This window comes from Lepidochelys olivacea (assembly GCF_965140295.1).
Source record: "Lepidochelys olivacea isolate rLepOli2 genome assembly, chromosome: 4".
NCBI classification, from domain to species: domain Eukaryota; kingdom Metazoa; phylum Chordata; order Testudines; family Cheloniidae; genus Lepidochelys; species Lepidochelys olivacea.
This window is the reverse complement of record NC_140414.1, coordinates 148,866,227-148,876,370: the sequence shown is the minus strand read 5'-3', so window position 1 is coordinate 148,876,370 and position 10,144 is coordinate 148,866,227. Positions and strand designations below refer to the sequence as shown.

The 10,144-nt window shown below is 55.8% G+C and overlaps 1 long non-coding RNA gene across 1 annotated transcript; it reads right to left on the bottom strand.

The window, feature by feature from the left end:
• Positions 1-3,232: 3,232 nt before the first annotated feature.
• LOC311520218 lies at positions 3,233-8,435 on the bottom strand. The gene is made up of 3 exons (XR_014711526.1): positions 8,274-8,435; positions 4,320-4,451; positions 3,233-3,418 (listed from the first exon to the last, which is right to left on the bottom strand). It is a non-coding gene; the product is annotated as an uncharacterized lncRNA (long non-coding RNA).
• Positions 8,436-10,144: the final 1,709 nt, after the last annotated feature.

The following is a 10,144-nucleotide window of genomic DNA, read 5'->3' as shown; positions in this document are numbered from 1 at the left end:
CCTGCTGCATTGCTTGGGCCCCGCGTTCTGTCCCCAGGGGCTGTCACTGTCCCAGGCAATGTGGACCTGGGAGGCAGTTCCCCAATGGCTCCATATCCCATCCTGGGAGCCCATCAGGCTTAAGGGGGCAGCGCTGCCCCCCCCTTTGGAATCTGGTGTTTGCTCAGCCCTTGGCCCCGGGGCAGCTGGCAGAGGCCGCAGCAGCGAGCGGCCTGTTCCCTTATTTGGTCAATGAAACCACCAACGAAAACCCCAAAGCCCCAGGAAAATATTCGCAGAGCCAGGACTGGCCAGCTGGAAAAATGCAGGGGCTGTACCCTCTGTGCACAGCTCCCAGCAGCTGGGATGAGACCCATCCCGGCTGTACCCGGGCACGCAGGGGGAGTGGCTGGGGCTGCCTCCCCCCAACAAACCATCGGGCCATACAGTCCTGCTCCATCTCAGCCGAGCCTGGTCCAGCAGCCCAGCTCCTTCCACGCTTCTCTGTACAACCTGGCATCCCCACCCCCAGCCCTGGACCGGACCCATGGGCCCATCGAGCTCAGTAATCCTCTCCCCAACCTGGGCCAGACCCAGGAGCCCATCTACCCCGGTATCCTGCCTCGTTCGAAGGCTCCCTCCCCTGCCACTGGCCAGTTGCCCAGGGCTGATCTCGGTGGGCGGGCAGGCCGTCCCCAGCATCCGCTCTCAGGCCCCTGCTGTGCGGGTGTCAGGGCTCGGCTCATGGGTGTCTCCGGCATGCTGTCCGACTGGCCTGTTCCCACGCACACCCCGCTCCACTGTGCCAGGAGCCCAGGGAGGCTGCTCCTCCCCACTGCCTCCTGCGGGCTGGTGTGATGGCGGGGCTGGGCCCAGCAGGGGTGGGAGAAACAAGAGATCCCAGATCCTTGGCACCCCCACCTTCCATCCCGAGTGCCCACAGATGATCCTGTGCAGTTCCATATACATACCATCCTCTATCCCTGCACACAGCCCCCGATCCCGCAGTCCCCAGCCCCCATCTCAGCACAGCCCCCCAGCCCCCAGCCCTTTTCCCCATCTCAGCACACAGCCCCCCAGCCCCCATTCAGCACACAGCTCCCCAGCCCCAGCCCCCATCTCAGCACCCAGCCCCACAACCGCCAGCCCTTTCCCCATCTCAGCACACAGCCCCCCAACTCCCAGTCCCCCTCTCAGCACACAGCCCCCCAGACCCAGACCCCATCTCAGCACCCAGCCCCCATCTCAGCACAGCCCCCCAGCCCCCAGCCCTTTCCCCATCTCAGCACACAGCCCCCCAACTCCCAGTCCCCCTCTCAGCACACAGCCCCCCAGACCCAGCCCCCATCTCAGCCCCCAGCCCCCAGCCCTTTCCCCATCTCAGCACACAGCCCCCCAACTCCCAGCCCCCATCTCAGCACACAGCCCCCCAGACCCAGACCCCATCACAGCACACAGCTCCCCAGACCCAGCCCCCATCTCAGCACACAGCCCCCCAACTCCAATGCACCTCTCATCTGAGTACCCCCGAACTCCATGCACTCATTCCCCCTCCTCCAAGCACCCAGCCCCCACCTCCTCCCATCTTCAGGCAGCCGGGCCCCAGTGCTGACCCTCGTCCTTCAGTTCCATACATTTCCCTTTGACGCCACCTTGTGGGCACAGCCTGCCTCCTGCGGGCCAAACTGCAGCCTGCCCCTGGGAGTCGGGGCTCCGGTGCGCAGGGCTGGGGGGCTGGCACACCCAGGTGCAGGGTGGGTGGAGGACAGTTCTCTCGTTCCCAGGCCTCCTCCTCCGAGCACCCCGAACCCCCTGCACCCCCAGGCCTCCTCCTCCGAGCACCCAGCACCCCGAACCCCCTGAACCCCCAGGCCTCCTCCTCCGAGCACCCCAAACCCCCTGCACCCCCAGGCCTCCTCCTCCGAGCACCCAGCACCCCGAACCCCCTGCACCCCCAGGCCTCCTCCTCCGAGCACTCAGCACCTCGAACCCCCTGCACCCCCAGGCCTCCTCCTCCGAGCACCCAGCACCCCGAACCCCCTGCACCCCCAGGCCTCCTCCTCCGAGCACTCAGCACCCCGAACCCCCTGCACCCCCAGGCCTCCTCCTCCAAGCACCCCGAACCCCCTGCACCCCCAGGCCTCCTCATAGAATCATAGAATATCAGGGTTGGAAGGGACCGCAGGAGGTCATCTAGTCCAACCCCCTGCTCAAAGCAGGACCCATCCCCAACTAAATCATCCCAGCCAGGGCTTTGTCAAGCCTCCTCCAAGCACCCCGCACCTCCTGCACCCCCAGGCCTCCTCCTCCGAGCACCCAGCACCCCGCACCCCCTGCACCCCCAGGCCTCCTCCTCCCAGCACCCCGCACCTCCTGCACCCCCAGGCCTCCTCCTCCGAGCACCCAGCACCCCGCACCCCCTGCACCCCCAGGCCTCCTCCTCCCAGCACCCCGAACCCCCTGCCCCCCCAGGCCTCCTCCTCTGAGCTCCCCACCCCACGGATGGGGCAGGGAGGAGGGTGCTGTCCCTGCTGCTCGGCTGGGTGGAGGGGAGCTCAGAGTACCTCTGCGCAGCCAGCCCCAAGGCAGTGATCCAGGGCAGGCCCCTCAGTGGTCAGCGTTCAGGTACCTCCTGGCCCAGGGGTGGGCAGTAACCCAGGGGCAGTAACCCAGATTGAGGAGGAGGGGCACTAGTCCCTGCATGCCTTTGGCATGGGGGAGCAGGGCCCGCAATGATCGGGGGCAGGTCCCTGCCCCCACTGTCCCAGGGACATGCCCCAGAGATCCTAGGACAGGCTTGGATAGGTCAGTGAGAGCTCATGGCCAGATGGGACTGTTAGCTGATCCCGTCTGACCTGCTGCCCAGAGAACGGCCCCTGTTCCCCGGGAGCCCAATAACGGGGGTTGGAGAAGTCAGCTAGGGCCACATTGTTACGCTTGATCTGGACCCAGGCCCACCCGACCTGAGCCCAGGAACCCTGTCATTTTCCAACCCGACGCTGACCCTTTCCTACAAACCGGAGTTCGTGTCGCTGCCCCCTGTCCTGGGGTGGGCTCCTCCTGCCCACGGGGTGGGCACCGGCATGGGCGGCTGTGTGTCCCGCTCCTGCTGTGTGTGCTGCCCAGCGAGGGGCGCTGCGGCTCACTCACTCCGCAGCGCACCCAGTGCAGGGAGGCGGCCAGCAGGAGCGGGACACACAGCCACGGCCACTGCTTCAGCCCCACCCTGCCTGAGCCCCTGGGGCTGGGCGTTTCCTGACCTGACCCAAACCCAAGGCTTGTGTTGGGTCCCATCGGGGCTGGGCTGGGTTGGGTTGCAGGGCCCTACTGTGTTGTGCTCAAACGTCTTCAGAAAGGCAGCCAGCTGGACTTGGAGACGTCAAGGGATGGAGACTTGCCCACTGCCCTTGGGAGTTGTTGCAAAGGCTGATCACCTGCACTGTGAAAAAAAGGGGGCCTTCGTTCGAATTGGAATGTGTCTGGTTTTGACTTCCAGCCACTGGCTCGTGTTCGGCCTCTCTCCGCTAGGCTCCAGAGCCCGTCAGTCCCTGGGGATTTTCTCCCCAGGGAGGTGTCTACCCATGTGATCACGTCACCCCTCAATCTTCCTTCTGCTAAACTAACCAGGTTGCCTTCCACCTCCCACCGTCACACGTTTTCTCCAGCCCTTGAATCCTTCGGTGGCTCCTTTCTGCCCCGCTACAATTTTCCAAAATCTTTAAAAAATGTTGGCACCAGAACTGGACGCAGGATCCAGTGTTGGTCTCCCCTCTGCCGTATGCAGAGGGAAAAGCATCTCCCTGCCCCTGCCCACTACGCCCATTGATAGCTCCCAGCAGCGCCCTGGCAGCTCATGGTCAGACACTTCTCCACTACCACCCCTAGGATCTTTGTCCAGGATCCAGCCTCGATTCTGTAGCTATGGCCTGCAGTCCTTGGTCCTCCACCACAAAATGGCTGGAAATCTAGCCCAGGCCCCTGGCTGTGGCAGGACCAAGTAAATCCAGAGGGCCCCTGATGCGGGTTTGTCCCACCTGTTGTTAAAAACCTCCAGTGATGGGATTCCACAAGCTCCTCCAGACACCTGTTCCAGAGCTTAGCTCCCCCGAGAGTTCAGATGGTTTTTCCTCTCATCTAACCTGAATCTCTCTGTAGTGCAAACAAACCCGACTACGTCTTGTCCTACCCGTGGTGGACATGGGGAACAATTGGTCGCCGTCCTCTTTATAACAATCTGTGCATATCTGCAGACTGTGATCAGGTCCCCACTTAGCCTTCTCTTCTCTCGGCCAAACATGCCCAATTCTTTCCACCTGTCCACACAGGTCAGGCTTTCTCACCTGGCTTCCCTTTTTCTTGCTCTCCTCTGGACTCTTCAGTTTGTCCACCTCCTTCCCGAAGCGCAGTGCCCAGCACTGGACACAGGACTCCAGCTGAGGCCTCCCCAGTGCCGAGCAGAGCGGGACAATGACCTGCAGTTGAGACACCCCAGAAAGATCTTAGCTTCTTACGCCACTGCAGCACATTATCAGCGCACACTCGATCTGCGACCCACTAGATCCCTCAGCTCCTTTCCAGCAGCGCGACCGTCTGGCCAGGGAGTCCCCCGCTTGTAGCTGGGTGTTTGATTTTTCCTTCCTAAGTGCAGTTGTTTGCATGTGTTTTTATTGAATTTCATCCTATTTATTTCAGTCCAATTCTCCAATGTATCAAGATCATTTGATGTAGAACTTCACATTTGGATGCATTAAACCCATTTGTTGGAATGAGCCCAGCATATCAAGCAATCCAAGTCTCTGTTCCTCTGTCCTCATCGTTATTTACCACCAATCTTTGTGTCATCCACACACTATAACTGCAGGGATTCCATATTTACTTCCAGATCAATGATGAAGATGGTGACTAGAGTCGGGCCCGTACTGATTTCTGTGGGCCCCCCTAAAAATGCCTCCATTCAATGGTGATCGTCCACTATTTTAGGAGGTCTGTCAGTTAGCCAGTTCTTAATCCATTCAGCTTGTGTTCTGCTGATACTGTGTAATCAGCTAATTTTGTAATCAGAATGTTTTGTGGCACTAAGTCAAATGACTTACAAAAGTCTCACAGTATGTTTCATTAAAAGACCAGGAGGTCAGCTCCCAGACTGCTGCGCTGGGCAACACAGCATGGGGAGGAGGTGACCAGCCCTCTGTGAAGGAAGAAGTGGTTCGGGACTATTTAGAAAAGCTGGACGTGCACAAGCCCATGGGGCCGGATGCGCTGCATCCGAGAGTGCTAAAGGAGTTGGCGGATGTGATTGCAGAGCCATTGGCCATTATCTTTCAAAACTCATGGCGATTGGGGGAAGTCCCGGACGACTGGAAAAAGGCTAATATAGTGCCCATCTTTAAAAAAGGGAAGGAGGAGGATCCTGGGAACTACAGGCCAGTCAGCCTCACCTCAGTCCCCGGAAAAATCATGGAGCAGGTCCTCAAGGAATCAATCCTGAAGCACTTACACGAGAGGAAAGTGATCAGGAACAGTCAGCATGGATTCACCAAGGGAAGGTCATGCCTGACTAATCTAATCACCTTCTATGATGAGATTACTGGTTCTGTGGATGAAGGGAAAGCAGTGGATGTATTCTTTCTTGACTTTAGCAAAGCTTTTGACACGGTCTCCCACAGTATTCTTGTCAGCAAGTTAAAGAAGTATGGGCTGGATGAATGCACTAAAAGGTGGGTAGAAAGTTGGCTAGACTGTCGGGCTCAACGGGTAGTGATCAATGGCTCCATGTCTAGATGGCAGCCGGTATCAAGTGAAGTGCCTCAAGGGTCGGTCCTGGGGCCGGTTTTGTTCGATATCTTCATAAATGATCTGGAGGATGGTGTGGATTGCACTCTCAGCAAATTTGCAGATGATACTAAACTAGGAGGAGTGGTAGATACGGTGGCAGGTAGGGATAGGATACAGAGGGACCTAGACAAATTGGAGGATTGGGCCAAAAGAAATCTGATGAGTTTCAACAAGAATAAGTGCAGGGTCCTGCACTTAGGACGGAAGAATCCCATGCACCGCTACAGACTAGGGACCAAATGGGTAGGCAGCAGTTCTGCGGAAAAGGACCTAGGGGTGACAGTGGACGAGAAGCTGGATATGAGTCAGCAGTGTGCCCTTGTTGCCAAGAAGGCCAATGGCATTTTGGGATGTATAAGGGGCATAGCCAGCAGATCGAGGGACGTGATCATTCCCCTCTATTCGACATTGGTGAGGCCTCATCTGGAGTACTGTGTCCAGTTTTGGGCCCCACACTACAAGAAGGATGTGGAAAAATTGGAGAGAGTCCAGCGAAGGGCAACAAAAATGATTAGGGGTCTGGAACACATGACTTATGAGGAGAGGCTGAGGGAGCTGGGATTGTTTAGTCTGCAGAAGAGAAGAATGAGGGGCGATTTGATAGCTGCTTTCAACTACCTGAGAGGTGGTTCCAAAGAGGATGGTTCTAGACTATTCTCAGTGGTAGAAGATGACAGGACAAGGAGTAATGGTCTCAAGTTGCAGTGGGGGAGGTTTAGGTTGGATATTAGGAAAAATTTTTTCACTAGGAGGGTGGTGAAACACTGGAATGCGTTACCTAGGGAGGTGGTAGAATCTCCTTCCTGAGAAGTTTTTAAGGTCAGGCTTGACAAAGCCCTGGCTGGGATGATTTAATTGGGGATTGGTCCTGCTTTGAGCAGGGGGTTGGACTAGATGACCTCCTGAGGTCCCTTCCAACCCTGATATTCTATGATTCTATGAGGACTTGTGGCACCTTAGAGACTAAGAAATTTATGTGAGCATAAGGTTTCGTGAGATACATGGATGTCATGCATCCGATGAAGTGAGCTGTAGCTCACGAAAGCTTATGCTCACATAAATTTGTTAGTCTCTAAGGTGCCACAAGTCATCCTGTTCTTTTTGCGGATGCAGACTAACACGGCTGCTCCTCTGGAACCTGTCAGTATGTTTCATGTATGCAGTTACCTCCGTCAGCCAATCTTCTTATGTCATCGAAGAATTGATTCAGGTTTGCTGGACGTAAAAACACGTCATCCGCCATTAATAACATTCCCACCTTTTATTCTTTGTCGTTTGACTCCCATATCGGCTTTCCCATGATTTTGCCCATGATTGAAGCCAGGCTAAGCAGCATATGGTGACCCAGGTCAGCCCAGCTGCCCTTCTGGAAGCGTGGCATAGAGGTAGCACTCTGCCAGCCTTCTGGAATTTCCCCAGGGTTCCCAGGTTGATTTCAAATCAACCTCAGCAGGCCGGAGAGCTCTTCAGGCAACTCTTTCAGGACTCATGGGTGCAAGTTATCTGGGCCTGCTGATTTGAAAACGTTTATCCCCCCCAGTAGTTGTTGTTTTACATCCTCTTTGGTTAATAATGGCCTGGAAAGTATTTCATCATCCTCACATGATACGAATACTTCTTCCTGCTCCTTTCCAGATATAAAAAATAAATATTTATGAAACACTTCTGCTTTTTCTGCATCATTGTAACAATTTTACCCTCTCCATCCATTAATCCATAGACTCATCGCTTGCAAGGCCAGCAGGGACCATTGTGACCATCTAGTTTGAGCTCCTGCATGGCACAGGCCAGAAACCAGCCCCAAATCATACCTAGAGCAGAGCTTGTAGCAAAATGTCCAATCTTGATTGAGAGATGGCCAGGGATGGAGAATCCCCCCCGACACTCGGTGATGTGTTCCAATGGTTAATTCCCCTCCCTGTTAAACATTTACCCCTTATTTCCAGGCTGAATTTCTCTAACTTCAACTTCCAGCCACTGGATTGGGTTCTACTTTTGTCTGCTAGATTGAAGAGCCCGTTATTAAATGTTTATTCCCCATGTAGGTACTCATACACTGGGAACAGTTCAGGCATTAACCTTCTCTTTGTTCAGCTAAATAGATTGAGCTTCTTGAGTCTATCACTTATAAGGCAGGTTTTCTAATCCTACCCTACCAGCCAGTCCCCCACCCCATCAGCTAGCCAGCCCCATACCCCACCAGCCAGCCTGCCCACTTCATACCCTGCCAACCAGTCGCATACCCCACCAGTCACCCAGCCCGCCCTGTTACCTGCACACATTCTCTGTTTTACACACACTAGGGCACCCACCCTTACCCAATTCCTAGGGTTCAGGACATACTCTCTGTGCAGGACCTTTCACCAGTGAAAGAGCCTTACACAGTAATATCCTTATCCTCTATTTATTAACCATTACCAAGCAGAATACACATACTAAGCATACAGTGCTAGGCTCACCAGTCCTGATCAGGCAGGCAGACTTTCCCTGTTGGCCAGGCAAGGTCGGTCTCGTCTGGATTCTGGTTGCTGCACATCTCAGTCGTGCAGAGGATTCTTAACAGCTCTGATCTTAGGCTGTGTCTTAGAGGTGAGTTCTTCTTCTTCTTCCAGGTCTTTCCTTCTTCTTCTTCTTCTGTTCCTTCTGCTGGTCTCCTTCTTGGACCCCAGTTTAAATAGAGAAACTTGAGTCCTGCTTAGCTGTACCTTAACCAATCATTGTACTAAGTTATTACTAAACAATTCTCTAACCAATCCTAACATGTTGTAAAACAATCTTTTAACCAATCATACCCCACCAAGCAAAATTAGTTATGCAACAGACAGACACAATCAAAGAGCCAGACAGAGACCATAAAGACAAAACAATAAAGAAATGAGGGTTTCACAACCACAACTGTTGATAAGTGGTTTCTTGCCAGACAGAATTCTGTCAAACTAAGTTTTCTTTAACCATCTTAAGCTCTGTTTCTCTCTCTGGTGATGGTGGGAGCTGTTAGGACAGGAGCTTCCTTAACAGCCCGATATGACATCGTTTTAATGTAATTTAGATGGACTGTAAGGATGTGACTTCCTGCTTCTTGGCTCATGGCTGCTGCTCTCCTAACCTGGCTGCAGACAAAGGCCTTAGGCCTTATACCCCCATACCCTGCTAACTAGCCCCACATTCCACCAGCCAGCCGGCCGCATATCCCACCAGCCAGACCCATACCCCACCAGCCAACCAGCCTGCCCCATACTCCACCAGGCAGCCAGCTTGCCCCATACCCCAGCAGCCTTCCCCGTACCCCACCAGCCTGCCCTGTACCCCACCAGCCAGCTGGCTGCATATCCCAGCAACCCGCCCCACATTCCACCAGCCAGCCAAACCACCCGCTACCCCACCAACCAGCCCCATACCCTATCAGCCAGCCAGCTTGCCTGATACCCTGCCAGCCTTCCCCATACCCCACCAGCCAAACAGCCAGCCCCATACCCCACCAGCCAGCCAGCTTGCCCCATACCCCACCAGCCAGCCAGCTGCATATCCCAGCAACCCTGCCCCACATTCCACCAGCCAGCCAACCCATCCCTACCCTGCCAACCAGCCCCATACCCTATCAGCCAGCCAGCTTGCCCGATACCCTGCCAGCCTGCCCCATACCCCACCAGCCAAACAGCCAACCCCATACCCCACCAGCCAGCCAGCTTGCCCCATACCCCAGCAGCCTTCCCCGTACCCCACCAGCCAGCCAGCTTGCCCCATACCTCACCAGCCTGCCCTGTACCCCACCAGCCAGCTGACTGCATATCCCAGCAACCCGCCCCACATTCCACCAGCCAGCCAAACCACCCGCTACCCCACCAACCAGCCCCATACCCTATCAGCTAGCCAGCTTGCCTGATACCCTGCCAGCCTTCCCCATACCCCACCAGCCAAACAGCCAGCCCCATACCCCACCAGCCAGCCAGCTTGCCCCATACCCCACCAGCCAGCCAGCTGCATATCCCAGCAACCCTGCCTCACATTCCACCAGCCAGCCAACCCATCCCTACCCTGCCAACCAGCCCCATACCCTATCAGCCAGCCAGCTTGCCCGATACCCTGCCAGCCTGCCCCATACCCCACCAGCCAAACAGCCAACCCCATACCCCACCAGCCAGCCAGCTTGCTCCATACCCTGCCAGCCAGCCCCATACCCCATCAGCAAGCTAGCCAGCTACATATGCTGCCTGCCTACCAGCCAGCCAGCCCCATACCCCACTGGCTGGCTAGAACACAGTACAACAGGGGCTGCCCCAGACTAGGGCTCATAGCATTGACCCATCTTTGTTCCCATTTCACACCCTGC